Source organism: Hyla sarda, chromosome 13 (genome assembly GCF_029499605.1).
Source record: "Hyla sarda isolate aHylSar1 chromosome 13, aHylSar1.hap1, whole genome shotgun sequence".
Lineage (NCBI taxonomy): Eukaryota > Metazoa > Chordata > Amphibia > Anura > Hylidae > Hyla > Hyla sarda.
This window is the reverse complement of record NC_079201.1, coordinates 16751915-16773237: the sequence shown is the minus strand read 5'-3', so window position 1 is coordinate 16773237 and position 21323 is coordinate 16751915. Positions and strand designations below refer to the sequence as shown.

Genomic DNA, 21323 nt, shown 5'->3' with positions numbered 1-21323 from the left:
CCGTTGCTAGTGGATACGACCTGGTCACTACCGCCGCAGCAAGACCATCCCGCTTTGCGGCGGGCTCTGGTGAAAACCTGTAGTGGCTTAGAACCGGTCCACTAGCACGGCCCTCGCCATCCCTCTCTGGCACAGAGGATCCACTACCTGCCAGCCGGCATCGTGACAGTAGATCCGGCCATGGATCCCGCTGAGGTTCCCCTGCCAGTTGTCTCTGACCTCCCTACGCTGGTCGCCCAGCAAGCTCGTCAGATCGCCCAACAAGATCACCAGCTGTCGTACTTGACCACCATGACACAGCAACTCCAGTCACAACTACAGCAAGTACAGTCACAGCTACAGCAGCAACAACCATCTCCTCCGCCAGCTCCTGCACCCCTTCCGCAGCGAGTGGCCACTCCTAGCCTCCGCCTGTCCTTGCCGGACAAATTTAATGGGGACTCTAAGTTTTGCCGTGGCTTTCTTTCGCAATGTTCCCTGCACTTGGAGATGATGTCGGACCAGTTTCCTACTGAAAGGTCTAAGGTGGCTTTCGTAGTCAGCCTTCTGTCTGGAAAAGCCCTGTCATGGGCCACACCGCTCTGGGACCGCAATGACCCCGTCACTGCCTCTGTACACTCCTTCTTCTCGGAAATTCGAAGTGTCTTTGAGGAACCTGCCCGAGCCTCTTCTGCTGAGACTGCCCTGCTGAACCTGGTCCAGGGTAATTCCTCCGTTGGCGAGTACGCCATACAATTCCGTACTCTTGCTTCTGAACTATCCTGGAATAATGAGGCTCTCTGCGCAACCTTTAAAAAAGGCCTATCCAGCAACATTAAAGATGTTCTGGCCGCACGAGAGACTCCTGCTAACCTGCATGAACTCATTCATCTAGCCACTCGCATTGACATGCGTTTTTCTGAGAGGCATCAAGAGCTCCGCCAGGAAAAAGACTTAGATCTCTGGACACCTCTCCCACAGTCTCCACTGCAATCTGCGCCTAGGCCTCCCGCCGAGGAGGCCATGCAAGTGGATCGGTCTCGCCTGACCCTGGAAGAGAGGAATCGCCGTAAGGAAGAGAATCTTTGTCTGTACTGTGCCAGTACTGAACATTTTTTGGTGGATTGCCCAATCCGTCCTCCACGTCTGGGAAACGCACGCTCGCACCCAGCTCTCGTGGGTGTGGCGTCTCTTGATGCTAAGTCGGCTTCTCCACGTCTCACGGTGCCTGTTCGGATTTCTACTTCAGCCAGCTCTCCCCTCTCAGCCGTGGCCTGCCTGGACTCTGGAGCTTCTGGGAATTTTATTCGGGAGTCCTTAGTGAATAAATTCCGCATTCCGGTGACCCGTCTTGTCAAGCCACTCCACATTTCCGCGGTCAACGGAGCCAGGTTGGATTGCACCGTGCGTTACCGCACGGAGCCCCTCCTAATGTGCATCGGACCTCATCACGAGGAAATTGTATTTTTTGTCCTTCCTAATTGCACTTCCGAAATTCTCCTTGGACTACCCTGGCTTCAACACCATTCCCCAACCCTGGATTGGTCCACTGGGGAGATCAAGAGTTGGGGTCCCTCTTGTTCCAAGGACTGCCTTCAACCGGTTCCCAGTACTCCCTGCCGTGACCCTGTGGTTCCTCCTGTATCCGGTCCCCCTAAGGTCATTAAGGACTCTGCCTGCCACAGGAAATGCCTCTCCCCCCCTCCCAGTCCCATCAGGCAAGCCTCTGTGTCCCCTCATGGCCCTCGTCCTGGTGTCACACTGCCCCGTGCCAGGTCTCGCCCTCTGCCCTCTCTCCCCATTCCTACTCCTGCTGTTCTGCCTGCCGTTGAGGAATCCCTCCATCCTTTCCCGGTGTCCTCATCCCAGGGGAGGCAGTTACCGGACAAAGAGAAGGGGAGACCTAAGGGGGGGGGTACTGTTACACCTAGCGCTCCGGGCCCCCGCTCCTCCCCGGAGCGCTCACGGCGTCTTTCTCCCTGCAGCTCCCCGGTCGGTCCCGCTGACCGGGAGCGCTGCTCTGTCATGGCCGTTGGGGATGCGATTCGCACAGCGGGACGCGCCCGCTCGTGAATCGCATCCCAGGTCACTTACCCGTTCCCGTCCCCTGCTGTCATGTGCTGGCGCGCGCGGCTCCGCTCTCTAGGGCGCGCGCGCGCCAGCTCCCTGAGACTTAAAGGGCCAGTGCACCAATGATTGGTGCCTGGCCCAATTAGCTTAATTGGCTTCCACCTGCTCCCTGGATATCTAGTCTCCTCCTTTGCACTCCCTTGCCGGATCTTGTTGCCCTTGTGCCTAGTGAAAGCGTTTTGTGTGTTTAAAGCCTGTGTACCAGAACTTCTGCTATCTCCCCTGACTACGAACCTTGCCGCCTGCCCCCGACCTTCTGCTACGTCCGACTTTGCTTCTGCCTACTCCCTTGTACCTCGCCTATCTTCAGCAGTCAGAGAGGTGAGCCGTTGCTAGTGGATACGACCTGGTCACTACCGCCGCAGCAAGACCATCCCGCTTTGCGGCGGGCTCTGGTGAAAACCTGTAGTGGCTTAGAACCGGTCCACTAGCACGGCCCTCGCCATCCCTCTCTGGCACAGAGGATCCACTACCTGCCAGCCGGCATCGTGACAATGGTCTTGTGACAATTTGGCGTCTCCACCACCCTGCTCTGTGCTGACAAGGGGCATTACCACAAAACAGCTCTACAGATGTGTATTATTTCCTTCTGGAGAAATTTCTGGCTTGGCATACTATTCCAGTCATGTTCTAAGACACCTAATCAATATTTAAAGGGTGTCTGTCACTTAAAAAAAAACCTTTGATGTGTCACAGAGAGAATCGGTCTGGGTCTTAGTGCTGACTAGACATAGACTTATATTATAAATTGCTGACTACAGACAGCCATCACTAGAGGGAGTATAGAAGCTTACTGCATACTTCCCAATGTTTCAGAGAAGTAGCCAGCCAGCACTGCTGTGCTCCTCCCCATCCTTGTGCAGCTTTTACACTGATGGTATATACATGCATACCATGGTGGTGCTCAATCGTGTGAGATTTTGCAAGGTGACAACTTATACAGAAAAGCGTAAAGAAAACATGGTGGCATGCTGGTTTTCGTTCTTTTATGCAGAAAGATATCATGGAAAAAATTCTGTGCAGGATATGTGCATCTTGCTGCATTCAGCTAGGACGCCAGTGTGTTCTAGGAGTGGTTACAGCTGTTTTGTGCAATTAACACTTCAGCAAACTGTGGTCCGTTTAAGTGCTGATTGCACAAAACAGCTCTAACCACTCCCGTCTTAGGCTGTATTCACACCTTGTTGGCAGTGTGTTCTGGGAGTGGTTACAGCTGTTTCATGCAAACAGCACTTATACGGATCACGGTCCGCTGTAGTGTCAATTGCACGAAACAGCTGTAACCATCCAGCTAAGGCTGCATTCACACCTCGTTTTCAGCCTACGGTTGCTGAATCAGGCTGAGGGAGGGGAAAACCGGGCGCTCCCGTACCCCAGCCAGACCTGCGCTGAAATCCATTTACTTTAATGAGCCGACCGGAGTCAAACGGTGACTCCGGTCGGCTCATTTTTGACCAGTATCCGGTTTTGTGGCAGGACCTAAAACGGTAGTATACTATAGTTTTAGGTCCGGTCACAAAACCAGATATGGGTCAAAAATGAGCCAACCGGAGTCACCGTTTGACTCCGGTCGGCTCATTAAAGTAAATGGATTTCAGCGCAGGTCTGGCTGGGGTACGGGAGCGCCCATTTTTCCCCTCCCCCAGCCGGATCCGGCAACCGTAGGCTGAAAACGAGGTGTGAATGCAGCCTTAGCTGGATGGTTACAGCTGTTTCGTGCAATTGGCACTACAGCGGACCATGGTCCATTTAAGTGCTGTTTGCATGAAACAGCTGTAACCACTCCCAGAACACACTGGCATCCTACCTGAATGCAGCAAGACGCACATATATACTGCATGGAAATTTTTCTATGATGCCTTTCTGAATAACAGAATGAAAATTGGCATATGGGTGAGTGCCACCCTGTTTTCTTTATACTTTACTACATACTTCATTATTATTGTGTTCAATGCATACCGTGAACACGAGACGTATGAGATCTTTAGGCTGTGATAGACCATTGTATATATACAGTATGGCACAAAATGCAAAAGTTAGAAGAACAAGATTCAAAGGCTACATAATACAATACTTGAATTACAGACATGGCCATGAATAATAGTAGTGCTAGAACAGGGAAGGATCATTAACTTTTTAAAGGTACAAAGACTAGGAGCAAAATTTTCAGGCCAATATCTGCCATTCCACTGTAATTGTGATGTAGTAGCTGTGGTTATACTATGGACAAGAGTTCATTTAGTACATTTACTTGCAGAATGAATGGCAATACTCATCCAAATTTTTCAGATTATTTCATAAAAAAAAAAATGCATGCAAGCCGGCACTGTCACACATAGTCGCCTTGGATACTTGCAATACGCGCAGCCGTAAACAAAAACAGACTGCTGATAAAGTCACATGGCAGGAAATGAATTAACTACTGTCAGAGATTTCCATGTTTGTGGAAGGAAATGTGACTCAGTGAGAATGCTTGGACAGTGATCCTAGAGTAGGATTTTTTTTTTTCTAATTTAATAAGCATATAAAAATCTGGGTTACACTTTGCAATTCACAAAAAAACCTACATTCATTGTTCCGCTATTTGGTATAATCAAACCACAATGGTAAAAAAAAAAAAAAAAAAAAAACTCTGCTGCTGTATGCTCCAGAGGAAGTTGAGTAGTTCTTTACAGTCTGACCACAGTGCTCTCTGCTGACACCTCTGTTCATGTTAGGAATTGTCTGGAGCAGGAGAGGTTTGCTATAGGGATTTTCTTCTACTCTGGACAGTCCCTGACATGGACAGAGGTGTCTGCAGAGAGCACTGTGGTCAGACTGGAAAGAAGTACACAACTTCCTCTAGAGCATACAGCAGCTGATAAGTACTGGAAGGATTAATATTTTTTTAATAGAAGTAATTAACAAATCTGTTTAACTTTCTGTCACCAGTTGATTTGGAAAAAATTGTTTCCCACCGGAGTACCCCTATGAAATACTTTGCCCTCAAGAAATACTACACAACACCGAAAAATGAATTTAATCATATATTATATTAGTGGTTTCCAAATGGTGTGGCTCCAGCTGTTGCAAAACTACAACTCCCAGCATGCCCGGACAGCCTTTGGCTGTCCGGGCATGCTGGGAGTTGTAGTTTTGCAAAAGCTGTAGGCACACTGTTCAGAAAACATTGTATTATATAAACAAAAAATAAATCCCCAATAGTATTCCATAAAATCATGTTAACATAAAAAACATAATAAAAACATTGGGGGGGGGGGGGGGGATAATAATATAAAGGCTGGATGCAAGATATCATATTGATGACTGGGAATAGATGGATAACACTATGCTAATAAAATAAAATAAAACATTTATGTATATTACACCACAATCAATAAATACAGTTGTAAAAATAAATAAATACATAAATATATGTACACCTACAATACCATAACCTAAATTTTTCTCAAGCCCTAAAGTCCAAATGCCAATAATAAGTGCATGTAGAATAGTAATTGGGATTGCACTATAACCAAAATAACAATTAGCATACACTGGAGGTGTATAGCGAACATTGAGGAAGTAGAGCAAAATGTGTTGGAGGGTGAGATAGGGGAACACAAGGTAACGCTGTGGTGACTTTGTCTAATCTACAGTACATCATTTGTTATGGTATATTGCACACTCTAGTCCTGGCATCCGTCAGGCTAGCAATACACCTACAGTGTATGCTCATTGTTGTTTGGGCAAAGTGCAATCGCAATTACTACACTGCTCAAAAAAATAAATAAAGGGAACACTAAGATAACACATCCTAGATCTGAATGAATGAACTAATCGTATGAAATACTTTCGTCTTTACATAGTTAAATGCGCTGACAACAAAATTACACAAAAATTATCAATGGAAATCAAATGTATGAACCCATGGAGGTCTGGATATGGAGTCACACTCAAAATCATAGAGGAAAACCCCACTACAGGCTGATCCAACTTTATGTAATGTCCTTAATACAAGTCACAATGAGGCTCAGTAGTGTGTGTGGCCTCCACATGCCCGTATGACCTCCCTACAACGCCTGGCATGCTCCTGATGAGGTGGCGGATGGTCTCCTGAGGGTGTCCTCCCAGACCTGGACTAAAGCATCTGCCAACTCCTGGACAGTCTGTGGTGCAACCTGGCGTTGGTGGATGGAGCGAGACATGATGTCCCAGATGTGCTCAATCGGATTCAGGTCTGGGGAACAGGCGGGCCAGTCCATAGTATCAATGTCTTCTTCTTGCAGGAACTGCTGACACACTTCAGTCACATGAGGTCTAGCACTGTCTTGCATTAGGAGGAACCCAGGGCCAACCGCACCAGCATATGGTCTCACAAGGGGTCTGACAATCCTATCTTGGTACTTAATGGCAGTCAGGCTACCTCTGGCAAGCACATGGAGGGCTGTGCGGCCCCCCAAAGAAATGACACCCACAACATTACTGTCCCACCGCCAAATCGGCCATGCTGGAGGATGTTGCAGGCTGCAGAACGTTCTCCACGGCGTCTCCAGACTCTGTCACATGTGCTCAGTGTGAACCTGCTTTCATCTGTGAAGAGCACAGGGTGCCAGTGGCGAATTTGCCAATCTTGGTATTCTCTGGTGAATGCCAAATGCCCTGCACGGTTTTGGGCTGTAAGCACATCCCCCACCTGTGGATGTCGGGCCCTCATACCACTCTCATGGAGTCTGTTTCTGACCGATTGAGTGGACACATGCACATTTGTGGCCTGCTGGAGGTCATTTTGCAGGGCTCTGGCAGTGCTCCTCCTGCTCCTCCTTACACAAAGGTGGAGGTAGCGGTCCTTCTGCTGGGTTGTTGCCTTCCTATGGCCTCCTCCACGTCTCCTGATGTACTGGCCTGTCTCCTGGTAATTCCGCCGTGTGATCATAGCCTTAGAGAGTTAGGAATTTAACCTTTGTATGGAGGTCTAACCCCAAAGGATGCAGCTGCTTCCATGACCCGTACACTTTCCAGAATGTCCAGTGTTTGTTTATTTCTAAATAAGGGTTTGGTATTTTGCATAATCCAAGCCAAAAGCTTCTGGATTTTTTTTTTGTAGCCACGAGTTACCAAAAGAATGACAATTTGCACTCAAATGTATGGGGTCGGTCAATATTATAATGGGCGCCAAAAAGTCTAGGCCCATAATGATGACTATGGCAGGTTAACGTCATCGGCAAGAAACATTTGGACCAAACATCTTGGCCTTGCATTAGCCTTTTCAACAATTTGCTCTACAGTAGCTCCTCTGTGGGGTCTGACCAGATAAGATGGCATCGTTCACACTGCAGAATTTCCACAGTGGAATTTTCACAGCAGAAATTCCAGGTTCAAGGCTTTGATCAAATAATGAACATGTTCATTCTTTCGGCGGAATTCTGATCGGACTGCATTGCAGTTAATGGGAACAACGCATGTCCTCACGGTCATAGCACCGATTGATTTCAGCTGCACCTGCAAAGTTCCTAGTGTGGTCGGGCCCTAACCAGTACATGCTGGAAATACCGAGACCTACCATAGCCCTTAGGGCCTTGTCAAAATCGCTCAGATCTTCACAGTTGCCTATTTTTCCTGCTTCCAATGAATCTTCTTTAAGAGATGAATGTTCACTTGCTGCCTAATATCTTCTTCCTTCTGACAGACGAGTAAACCTTGGGTAGCAATGACCCTAACTGATGCATACAGGGAACACCCCACAAGACCTACGGTTTCGGAGATGCAGTGACCCAGTCATCTAGCCCTTAGGGCCTTGTCAAAGTCACTCAGATCCTTACGCTTGCCTATCATTCCTGCTTCCAATATGTCAACTTTAAATGTTCCCTTGCCGCCAAATTGACAACAATCAGATAATGTGAGTCACTTTAAGTGTCAATAGTCTTAATGTTATGGCTGATCGGAGTGTGTATGTGCACATATATATATATGCAGCGTCATAGCATTGCTGCACGTATAGATTGGCCCTAGGATTTGGCCAGCAGTTCAGCTGCAGAGCCTATTAGCTTGATTGCAGTCATCATGAGTCCCTGCAATCCAGATGAGGCTATTAACCCCTTGCAGCCTACTGGGGTACGGTAGGGAAGCTGGATGAATTAGCAGGGGACAGTCCATGACATCAGGCAGCACAGCTCTGAATAAGGCACATGCACTAGGTGGGGCATAATGTATATGTATTGCACTCCAGCATACACACCAAAAAATATTTTTTTCCTATCTCTGGAGGCTGGATCTGTCTCTGGTGTGCCCAGCCTCCCTTCTCCCTCCCTCTCTCTCCCTCTCTATCACCCTCCCTCTCTCCTTTCTCTTTCTCTCTCTCTCTCTCTGCTCCTGCCTCCTTGTTTTCCTGCACTGCCCAACCTCTTCTGCTAGCATTACCTTTTGCAGTGTCTCTCTGTGCTGCATTAAAGCTCCTTTATTCATTTTATAAGGAAGAGGATTTCGGGGGCACACAGGAGGCATCGTCATCATAAGCCCCCGCACACGTTTTTTTCGTCCCTTCTCCCATTCGCCACATATTACAATTGCTCATTTTGCTATGCTTTGCCCGTGGAGGATGTATTAGAAGAGATCTATGGCTCGCTAAAGGGAAACCCACCCAAAGCCCTCTCTCTCTCCCTGCTGACAGGTAAGTGACAGCTTTTTGTATAGGATATATATATATATATATATATATATATATATATATATATATACATATATATACACACACATGTTTATACGTTAAACCGGACGCTGTCACATATATAGGGTATGTGTAATTTTTTGCATAGTCCAGCTTTAACCCTTTACGTGCTTTAACCCTTTACCTGCTGACTGGGAGCAATTATGAGAATGTTCGTAAGCATCCGTAATATTTTTATAATAATATTGTTATTTTTGCTACATTTTTTACATAAGATAACTGGGCCAACCACAGGAAAATTGCTGGATTTTAATTTTTTTTTGCAATACTGCTATAGGTATAAACAGATGTGCCGTGATCGTAACAATATTCTTAAGGCGTCCATATAGGGGGACACAGTGTCTGGATCCGTTGCCAGATTCCACCCCTCCGCCACCCTGGATTCTGCACATCACAAGCCGTCAGATAATCCAGGACACATCTGTCTGAGGCTGCAGTGCATGCACACACGCAGATCTGTCATCCTACACCATCCATGTCACCCACTTACGACCTGCTGGCACTTTACTGTTTCTCTAAGAATCAGTGCTGCTTCGTTTTCAATCTGCCATTTTTTATTTATTTTTTATAATCTCACCATATACCTGGATAATCTGTCAGCACACACCTACCTATGTGCCGAGGTACGTACACACCCTCCTACAGTGATTATATAGACACAATAGGATGACACAAATCGACACCTAAACCCACACACGCGTTGCCTATTGCCTTCCTACCCACTGATGGGGTTTTACACACCTTAATAACGCATTCATTAGATTGCACAAGCTCCCGTGTGTGCAGACCTCCACACCCATGAAGAGGGCTTACATATCCCCTACACACATACGGTGAACATTTTACACACCTGTAAGCATACCTCGCCATACAGTGCCCAATGTACACACATAGACACAACGTATTATCTCCCAACCACTCCCTGTGAAATATAGAAGAGAGGGAGATATTCTTTGTACACATAGGGTGTGACACATGCAACATGATTTCCTTGCACAACGCAGCCCAGGCATATTTTATTAATAAAATTGTCATTTTTTTATTGGAATGCATCCATTTTTATTTTTCTGCATTCATAGTATGAAACAGACAACATCCGTCATATAACACACGTGTCATATTAGGGTCATACATATATAGATGGTTCATGACAAGGTGATCTAGAGGTATGATAAAGCAACTAAATATTTACATAGTAAATGATTAATGGCTGTATTAATATTTATGAAAAGTATCATTTGTTATAAATACATGTTAAGTCCCTCTGAATTGACTGTACATTCTATGTATATGGATACATTAAAATGTACATTATATGTATATATTGACTGTACATTACACTGATAAATCAATCAAAAAAAGCACTTTACCATAAATAAAGAAATAGCAACATTAAAACACTCCATTAAATCGAGCTTGAAATATAGAAGCATATTAAATGTAATTTATTATATTTTCTGGCTTGATGTAAGACTGACTATACTTTGTTTTCACACCTATAACGCAAGGAACATCTAAGATATTAAAGGGTTATTCTCATCGTAAAGTGATGGCGTATTGCTAGGATGTGCTGTCGCTTTATGACCAGTGCAGCGCGGTGTCATTTAAGTGAATGGGGGCGCACTATAGTACCGTGCATGCCAGGTTGCTGGGGGGAATCACTGTGTAGGGGAAAAACAGTGACGAGGATGCAGCGCTGGTGGTGGTCCCAGAGGTTGGACCCTCACCAATCATATAGTGAGACTAGAGTGCACCTTTAAATCATTGAATTGGGTTAATACCATAGTCACATTTTATGGCAACATTTTTTTGCAAATAACACCCAGTATGTATGATGACATCAATTAAGATGGCTATTGATAGGCTAAGTATATATTTGGGGGTGGGTGTGGTCTTCTTTAGGGTTATCTGGGCAGATATGTATGAAACCTTGGACTGAGACCTTCCCTCTAAGGCCATGTTCACACGACCGATTCTGTGCAGAACGTCTGCCCAGAAAATAAGGGCGGACATTCCGCACACTTGAAAGTTCGGTTGGGAACTAGGACTGCTCGGAAATGCAGCGTCTCATAGACGGCAATGCATTTCCAATAAGAATCCGCAGTAGAGTAGCATGACTATTCTTTCTGTGAATGATGGAATTGGGATTTCCGCAGCGGAAATTCTACTGTGTGCACAGTGCAGCAGAATCCCATTGAAATCAGCAGGACTTATCAGTGGAATATTCATGAATAATTCTGCTTGGAAATTCTGCCGTGTGAACATAGCCTAAGGCCTCATTTACATGGCGGAATTTACTAGTGGAATCCAGCTGAAGAATTCCATTGCAGCAGAGTCCCATTGTTTTGTAAGAGATTGGGCTGAACTGTGCACACAACTGAATTTCTGCAGCAGAAACCTCTGCTGTGAAAATTCCAATTCCTGCCTCCGCATATAGAATTGCCATGTCAACTCTTTTTGTGGAATCCACTAGGAAATGCATTGCCATCTATGTAGAAGGCACATTTCCAAGCGGTCCTACTGCCATAATGTTCTGCCAGCGCCCGCTGTCTGCGGAATGTACGCCCAAACTCAGACATCATGGTGGCTCAGTGGGGTCCAGGTACTCTGGTTTCCTCCAAAACTCCAAAAACATATTGATAGGTGAATTTACATTGTGAGCCCCAATGGGGTCAGGGACAGTGGACAAGAGTGGACAGCACTGTGGAATCTATGTGCCCTATATAAAGAATTATTATTATTATTATCAATAATTATTGCTGTCACCAGAGTGGACATTCATTTATTTTATTGCTATTTAAATGCTTACATTTGGTACTTAAAAAACTATCATGGGGACCCCCTGCAGTGGCATACCCTCCTCATAAGTTTTTGTTGTTTTGTGTTGCTATCATAATAATAATGCATTGTTTCAAAATTATGTCATGTGGGGTATTATCAATTCTTAATAAAAATCACCCTATTGCATCAGAATTCTATGTAGCAATAGCAATATCCCTATTGCAAATTCTCTGTTTAGCAGGGAAGCCTCTGTAAAGATTTGAATGACTGAATCCTACAAAAGTGCTTATGTACCCTTCTAATGATTACCCATTGGTGAGCCATTTGTTTCTAACTCCGAGAAAAATGTGTCAGAGGTTAGTATAGCATCTGCTGTTTGATCGTCTCTGCTATGCAGGCCTAGCCGCCTGCAGCTGAGGTCACAAGGCCCCAACACCACGTCAGCCATATTTAAATATCCCCTCCAGCAAAGAGAATCCATTGGTATTTTTTTTTTTTTTTTTTAAACATTGGAATTGACAGCTAAAGGCGTAATCATGGCTGCTTCTGAGAGGGTGGAATTAAAAAAAGAAGAGAACAGATAAGGAGCAGGGATGGAGTCATGTACATTATTATCTTAAGAAGGGGTTATGTCTGAAAGGCATCTTTGTCATCTGCAACTCAGACTGGCTGTGTTTTTTGTTGAAAGAGTTTTTTTCCACTGTGCAAATAAAAGAGCATTTACACAAGATAAACTACTCATCCATCTATTCAATTTGGGGTCAGGAGTGTGGAAAGGGTTAAAAGGGGGCCGGCTCTGCTGTCAAGCATGTTCTGTGTGTGTGTGTTTGCACAGATTTCATAGTGCAGATTTCTTCCAGCTATAATTAAACGCAGACGAAAAATAAACATTAAATAGGGCCTGGTATAAGATAGCATTGGGCAATTGTATAAGTAGCAATTCCATATGGTACTGTCACTTTCCTGCTTGTGAAGAGTGGGGTGATGGCCATGCCCATAAGCAGTGGGCACAAACCTAGACACACCTACAAAGGGGGAGCATGGATCCTCCAAAGTAGCGTTTCCTAACCATTGTGCCTCCAGCTGTTGCATAACTACAACTCCCAGCATGCTTGGACAGCCAAAGACTTGGAGTTGTAGTTTTGCAACAGCTGGAGGTACATACAGTACTGACAGACTGATAGCTTCTAGCATATGCACATAAAAGTTAGGTGTACTCATACCAGTTTCTTCATCGGGGCATTGCACATACACAGCCGCACATCCACCATTTGTATTTTGATCTACTTGCTTCTCAGCATAAATTCAAAAACTAACAGGTTGTTATTATACATTTCGAACAAAAAGTACAAGCCCACTCGTCACGTCAAGGCCACCTATTTAGAGTGGGTTCCTAACCTAACACTGGAGCAGTGCTGGGTGGCGACCACCGCCCCCACAACACCATGCCCACAAGGGGAATGACCCAGTGGCCAGGCATACACACTGCTGCCCGACCAAGCCCCTGGCTCCGGGCAACTCCACCCCACAGACAAAGCATCACAGTAACAATGATCGCTGCAGAGCACTACACCAATGTGAACACCTACCATGTGCTCCCTGCCAGTGGGCTGGGAGAATATTAGGAGGAAACCCTTATGCAGTCTCCTGCTGATAAAAAACACAGCGGACGAATGGGTGCTCTAGAGGGCTTGAGATGACAAATCTCGTCCTCAGGTATGTCAATGAGACCCAATTGGGCGTGTATACAGCCAAGCCACCCTGACTCTCCTACTGAGTGGCTCCACCTCACTGAATCCTACAAAATAATTAGCATACAGCACATGCAGGGGTTAAAGGGATTGTCTTGAATAAAAGTTATATTTTTTTTCTTATATAAGGCTGGGGTGGTGTAAAAATAAAAAATAAATGTGATACTCACCTAACCCAATCCCCCTCAGCTGCTATTCTTGTCCCGCTCTTCACTACTTCTTCTGATCATTCTTGTAAGAACTGCCTGCTTAGCCAATCACTGGGCACAGCAGTGTCCCGCCTCAGTAAGTGATTGTCTGACTGGGTAGGTACCTGCAATCATCTATGGCAAGTGGGAACCAAGAGATGTCATAATGGCAGCTGCAGGGGATTAGGGCAGGTAAGTATCGCTTTTCTATTTTTACACCACCCGCAGCCATATATGTATATATTATCCCTGTACAACCTTCGTAAACTCATTCTTTTACATAATGCAGCTACTAATATATAACACATTTTGAAACTGAATCACCATCAGTAAAAGCAGTTTAAAGGGGTACTCCCATGGAAAAGTTTTTTTTTTTTAAATCAACTGGTGCCAGAAAGTTAAACAGATTTGTAAATCACTTCTATTAAAAAATCTTAATCCTTCCAGTACTTTTTAGGGGCTGTATACTAAAATTTCCTCTGATGTCATGACCACAGTGCTCTCTGTTGACCTCTGCTGTCCATTTTAGGAACTGTCAAGAGCAGCATATGTTTGCTATGGGGATTTTTTCCTGCTCTGGACAGTTCCTAAAATGGACAGCAGAGGTCAGCAGAGAGCACTGTGGTCATGACATCAGAGGAAATGCATTTCTTTATTGGATTTCTCTTTAGTATTCAGCCCCTAAAACGTACTGGAAGGAATAAGATTTTTTAATAGAAGTGATTTACAAATCTGTTTAACTTTCTGGCCCCAGTTGATTTAAAGAAATGAAAAAAAAAGTTTTCCATGGGAGCACCCCTTTAAGGATGTTAAACATACTATAAGGGTTACCTTTAAGGCATATGGTGAAGTTAGAAAGTAAAAATGTCTTCCTCTATGGAGGGCCCGGTTCATTCATGCATTAATTAGATGGCCTACTGATTTCAATGGGTGCCATGTAAGGTTTTACCTGCAGGGCACTACCCATGTCTAGCTCATAGTCTGGAGACCTGTCACAGAGTAAGAGCTTGATGCTCAAAAGACATAACCCCTTGTTTTGCCCGTCTGTAGCACATAAACAATATGACAACATAAGTTCCCCAATATTTGCATTAAATATTCTCATAATTGAAATGGATATCTTTTGCCTAAATACAGAGGCTCCTCAACTGTCACTGAACGACACCTCCCAGCATATCACAGTCATGAATGCGGTCAGCTTCAGGCATGACATTTTTAGAGTATAAAGTAAGCAAGAAACAGTGTTTACACTTAAAATATGACATCCCACTCATGGCCAGGAATAGCGACCTGATTACAGACTTCTTAGGAAGACTGTGTATTTTTTCCATCCAGTCCTTTTTATATTGTACTACCTGTTATGTGGCATTACATATGGTTTATGAAGTTCTTATTATTTTGCTTTCTAGTTCACCATCTGTGTACAGATTTCCATACCAGATGTCTCTTCTGATAGAATGTGAGTAACTCTACCCAAAAATACATTTTCAGTTTTTGGGTAAAGTTATACTTTTAACAGCAAATGTAGCTATTAGGTCTTTATATAGGATGGTAGCATCCGCGTATATAATAGGTCCAAGTATCAACAACTCCAAAAGCCCACTTCATCACAGGGGCAAAGTGAGATTGAGATTTGGAGGTTTCCACTGTTTTAAATCTTGTTTCTCTAAAGAGGCAATACTGCTTTCCAGTAAGCCAAGACCTCTTTCCACTTGTGAACCAGCTTTGGATAGGGGATAAGTAGCTGATCGTGCGGGGGGGCGGGGGACCCCCCTGCGATCTCGTGAACGCCACTGATTTCTATAAGACACCGAAGAGACCCGAGTCCAGCACTCAGCAATCATCGGCGCGCCCATGGAATTTAATGGAACGCGTGCACTTTAGCAGTAGACGACACATGCTCCTCACTGAGTGACACAAGGTCCTGTCCCGGAGATCGCAGAGGGTCCCAGCAGTCAGACCCCCCGCAATCAGTTACCTTATCCCCAATTCTGTGGATAGGGAACAAGTTAAGTTCGGCTGCAGTACCCCTTTAAGAGCACTTTGTAAGTAGCCCACCAGTTTTTCACCCTTTAACCCCCGTATGTGCAAAAATAAAGGTAACAGCTCTTCAAACTACCCTCTTTACATGCCTACACAGGAGCCCACCGGCAACACTCCAGGTTCTAATAGCAAATGCTTGAAGAAAGGAGCCTAGCACCTTGGTGTCGGGGTAAAAAGGTCTTCTTTATTAACCTTTGACAATCCAATAAGACAGGCAGCCCAGCACAGATACAAGTGGTGCTTTTTGCATTTAGATGCTCTTAATCATAGCATGATTTGCTATGATTAAGGGCATCTAAACCTGAAACGTGTCAGGTGTATTTGGGCTCTGGTACTTGTTTTATTAGATTGTGGAAGAAGACATTTTAACCCCAATATAGGTATCTGGGCTTCGCAACAGATGGCTACTTAGTCGCTACCTCTGGTTCCAGTGTGGGCAGGGACTGACTCGGCGGACAAAAAGACACCGGTGAGAACACTGATCTGTTAGGCAGACAAATGTCCAGCTATAGGCCAAGGTCTAGGGCTGGCCTAGTCATAAACAGGCAAACAGGTCAGCACACTGGCCATTCACAGTAGAGGTAATATAGTACAGAGAATAAAGCAGCAACATAGTCAGGAGGCAAGCTGAGGTCATATGCAGAGATAGACCTTCATTGGAACACTGTAGAACCTTTGTTCATGCAAGGAAGAGCAGGTGTGGCTGCCTGATAGGTCATTTTGATGTGAGCGCTGGAAGTCTAATTTGAAGAATGGGGGAGTCGGCTACTACCTGTCTGATTGGTGATTTAACTAGTGTCTACAGATCCCAGCAGGTGCATAGATTAATATGGAGGTGCTCTGCTTCAACAAGAGTAAAAGGTGGAACGTACAAATGTCCATTCAACGTTAAATAACCATAGAGGAAATTTATAAAGCGGCACTCACCAATACATGCGAGGTAAAATCTTCAGATCTTTATTAGAAAATCCTTAAAATATAACAATATCCATCAGTGGACAGCAGGACAGAGGTCAAGCGGTGCAAATAGCGACCACTACTTTGCTCATGGACATGCACTTTGTCAGGTAGATGCAGGGAAGTGCTGAGGTGCATGGGCCAGGCAGCCGTGCATGCTGGGAGCAACAGTTACAACTATGAGTCCATACTCACAGTAGCCAACACTGCACATGATTTTAACTTAATGAAGCACTAAAAGAATACAGTATATAGTTATGATTTTAATATATTCCTGAAAACAGCGCTCACCTTGCCTCCCACAGCTCCTCTCTGCAGTGACTGACAGGCTACTGTGTACATGTGCATGGAACGGGCACTATAATTCTAGCTTCACACTAAGGAAAAATACTTTTGGCGGCGAAATTTAAAAAAACTGTAGTGTGGACTGTACACTGCAATCCCAAATGACAGCAATGGGATTCTGCTGCAATAGAATTTCAGAGTGGAATTTCAAAACAAAATTCCGCTCGGAAATTCCATAGTGTGAACCTTGCCTAAAATTGATGTATTCTTTTAACAATTCTATTAGTCAAAACGTACAACATTTTTTGTGCCATTTTGGCTACTAGGAGTGTATAGCTGTAGTATACTCTCCATCACGTTCATCTGATATATTAGGTTTTATATGGATTGGCTTAAAACAGATAAGTACAATATCGATCAGATATTAGATATCAGATATTCTGTCTTTTCATTAGAAATTGTTTACCACAATTGTCCTCAAGGAACCCCAACAGGCCTTGTCTAGAGGATTTCCCATAGATTTCCCACTTGTGCTAATTATTGATGTTAGATTGAAGACATTTTCAAGACATGGCCTCTTGTGGTTCCTTAAAGGGGTACTCCGGTGGAAAACATTTTTTTTTTAAATCAACTAGTGCCAGGAAGTTAAACAGATTTGAAAATCACTTCTATTAAATAATCTTAATCCTTCCAGTACTTGTTAGCAGCTGTATGTTACAGAGGAAATTCTATTCTTTTTGAATTTCTTTTTTGTCTTGTCCACAGTGCTCTCTGCTGACACCTGATGCCCGTATCAGGAACTGTCCAGAGCAGGAGAAAATCCTCATAGCAAAACTATGCTGCTCTGGACAGTTCCTGACACGGACAGAGGTGTCAGCAGAGAGCACTGTGGGCAAGACAAAAAAGAAATTCAAAAAGAATACAATTTCCTCTGTAGCATACAGCTGCTAATAAGTACTGAAAGGATTAAGATTTTTAAATAGAAGTAAGGTAATTTACAAATCTGTTTAACTTTCTGGCACCAGTTCATAAAAAAATAAAAAAATAAATAAAAAACGTTTTCCACCAGAGTACCCCTTTAACCCCTTAAGGACTCAGCCCATTTTGGCCTTAAGGACTCAGACAATTTAATTTTTACGTTTTCATTTTTTCCTCCTCGCCTTCTAAAAATCATAACTCTTTTATATTTTCATCCACAGACTAGTATGAGGGCTTGTTTTTTGCGCGACCAGTTGTCCTTTGTAATGACATAACTCATTATATCATAAAATGTATGGCGCAACCAAAAAACACTATTTTTGTGGGGAAATTAAAACGAAAAACGCAATTTTGCTCATTTTGGAAGGTTTCGTTTTCACGCCGTACAATTTATGGTAAAAATGACGTGTGTTCTTTATTCTGAGGGTCAATACGATTAAAATGATACCCATTATTATATACCGTATTTATCGGGGTATACCACGCACCGGCCTATAACACGCACCCTCATTTTACCAAGGATATTTGGGTAAAACAGTTTTTTACCCAAATATCCATGAAAAAATGAGGGTGCGTGTGTGCGCGTGTATACCCCGATACACCCCCAGGAAAGGCAGGGGGAGAGAGGCCGTCGCTGCCCGCTTCTCTCCCCCTGCCTTTCCTGGGGTCTATAGCGCTGCTGTCGGCCCTTTTCACCCCCTGGTTATTGGCGCCGCTGCCCGTTCTGTCCCCCTGACTATCGGTGTCGGCGCCGATTGCCAGGGAGAGAGAAGCGGCGCCGACAGCCAGGGGGAGAGAAGGGGCAGCGGCACCCATTGCCGGCGCCGCTGCCCCGTTGCCTCCCCCCATCCCCGGTGGCATAATTACCTGAGTCCGGTCCGCGCTGCTCCAGGCCTCCGTCGTGCGTCCCCAGCGTCGTTGCTATGCACGGCGCGGCGCTCTGACGTCATGCGCCGCGCCGTTCAGCGCATAGCAATGACGCCGGGGACGCACGACGGAGGCCTGGAGCAGCGCGGACCGGACTCAGGTAATTATGCCACCGGGGATGGGGGGAGGCAACGGGGCAGCGGCGCCGGCAATGGGTGCCGCTGCCCCTTCTCTCCCCCTGGCTGTCGGCGCCGCTTCTCTCTCCCTGGCAATCGGCGCCGGCACCGATAGTCAGGGGGACAGAACGGGCAGCGGCGCCGATAGCCAGGGGGTGAAAAGGGCCGACAGCAGCGCTATAGACCCCAGGAAAGGCAGGGGGAGAGAAGCGGGCAGCGACGGCCTCTCTCCCCCTGCCTTTCCTGGGGGTGTATCGGCGTATAACACGCACACAGACTTTAGGCTAAAAATTTTAGCCTAAAAAGTGCGTGTTATACGCCGATAAATACGGTACTTTTATATTATTGTTGTGCTTAAAAAAAATCACAAACTTTTTAACCAAATTAGTACGTTTATAATCCCTTCATTTTGATGACCTATAACTTTTTTATTTTTCCGTATAAGTGGCGATATGGGGGCTAATTTTTTGCGCCATGATCTGTACTTTTTTTTGATACCACATTTGCATATAAAAAACTTTTAATACATTTTTTATAATTTTTTTTTTTATAAAATGTATTAAAAAAGTAGGAATTTTGGACTTTTTTTTTTTCGTTCACGCCGTTCACCGTACGGGATCATTAACATTTTATTTTAATAGTTCGGACATTTACGCACGCGGCGATACCAAATATGTCTATAAAAAAAAATTTACGCTTTTTGGGGGTAAAATAGGGAAAAACGGACGTTTTACTTTTTTATTGGGGGAGGGGATTTACATTTTTTTACATTTTTTTTTACACTTGAATAGTCCCCATAGGGGACTATTCATAGCAATACCATGATTGCTAATACTGATCTGTTCTATGTATAGGACATAGAACAGATCAGTATTATCGGTCATCTCCTGCTCTGGTCTGCTCGATCACAGACCAGAGCAGGAGACGCCGGGAGCCGGACGGAGGAAGGAGAGGGGACCTCCATGCGGCGTTATGAATGATCGGATCCCCGCAGCAGCGCTGCGGGCGATCCGATCATTCATTCAAATCGCGCACTGCCGCAGATGCCGGGATCTGTATTGATCCCGGCACCTGAGGGGTTAATGGCGGACGCCCACGAGATCGCGGGCGTCGGCCATTGCCGGCGGGTCCCTGGCTGCGATCAGCAGCCGGGATCAGCCGCGCATGACACGGGCATCGCTCCGATGCCCGCGGTTATGCACAGGACGTAAATGTACGTCCTGGTGCGTTAAGTACCACCTCACCAGGACGTACATTTACGTCCTGCGTCCTTAAGGGGTTAAGGACAGGATTGGAAACATTATATTATGGCATCTATAAGGTGTGAAAGTTAATGGAGTAAAGGATAGGGTTGTGTTTTAAAAAGACCGATTAAATGGCCATTCAACAATCCAGATAGATGCAGCGAGAAACATAATTTACATTACAGCACCTTCAACATTTGGAAGTCATCATTAGTCTGCTATATTTTAATTAGAACTTCATTCTTGGATCGTTAGTTTTGAAGGGTTTTCTAGCCTTATTTATGATCTAATGTAGTGTTTCCCAACCATCATGCCTCCAGCTGTTGCAAAACTACAACTGCCAGCATAACTTGACAGCCGCTGGCTGTCCGGGCATGCTGAGAGTTGTAGTTTTGCAACAGCTGGAGGTGCACTGCTTGGCTTGCTTATCTAATGTGTATGGGACCTTTTGGCTCTACCCCAATGGCAGATGATGGAGGAGAGAGGGATCGGGCATGTTGGGCTTTAAATGGGCACTGTCATTAAAACAAATTTTTGCTATTAATGTACTTTATTTAAATAACAATTGAAGTTTTCTATGTTTTATTAGTGTTTAAAAAAGCTGCCACTAGGTGTCTCCCTACTTGTCCAGAGCACATTTCCTCCCATCTCTTGCACAGAATTTGGATTCCTGCTGGCCTGGCAGAAGTCCAAAATCAGGAAATACAGTATTGAGTGCTGAGGGGTGAGTGTGCCGCCTTTGTCAATCATAGCTCATCTCCCACACTCTGGGCTGTGTGTAGCAGAGTGAGGGAGGAAGTTCTCCCCTGTATGGCTTCAGATGATGTCACAGCCTGCTGGGGAACGCCCCTTCCCAGTCTGTGAATCTGACTGAGACTGAGCAGAAAATACAGAGCAATATCAAGGTAGAAAACAAATAAATAATAAAAATAAAGGCAGGGGGTGGTTTATCACGATGGGGGGCGGTGAACTGGGAGGATTATAAAATTTAACAAGATCATGACAGATACTCTTTAAGGCTAGAATTCCACTGAGGTTTCTCAGGCAAAAACGCAGATAATAACGCCCATTTTGCCGCCGCCAGATGTTAGCCGCCAGATGTTAGTCTAATGGAGTGAAAAAACGCCAAGAAAACCCACGTGTGGGTTTTAACTTTGGCGTTTTTGCTGGCGTTTTTTATTCTTTTTTGGACTTTAGCGATCCCAAAAAGTGATGGAGATACCATTTTTTATAAAATT

The 21323-nt window shown here is 44.9% G+C and overlaps 1 protein-coding gene across 8 annotated transcripts in view; it reads left to right on the top strand.

Moving 5' to 3' along the window:
- The first annotated feature begins 8439 nt into the window (after positions 1–8439).
- EPB41L1 (erythrocyte membrane protein band 4.1 like 1) overlaps positions 8440–21323 on the top strand; it is a 140290-nt gene continuing 127406 nt past the window's right edge. For 3 of the 8 annotated variants that reach the window (XM_056549949.1, XM_056549951.1, XM_056549948.1), the window contains exon 1: positions 8440–8758. The gene's annotated coding sequence lies outside the window, so the exon portion shown is untranslated. The remainder of the gene's footprint in view (positions 8759–21323) is intronic. The other 5 variants (XM_056549956.1, XM_056549955.1, XM_056549954.1 and 2 more) reach the window with 2 other exon arrangements.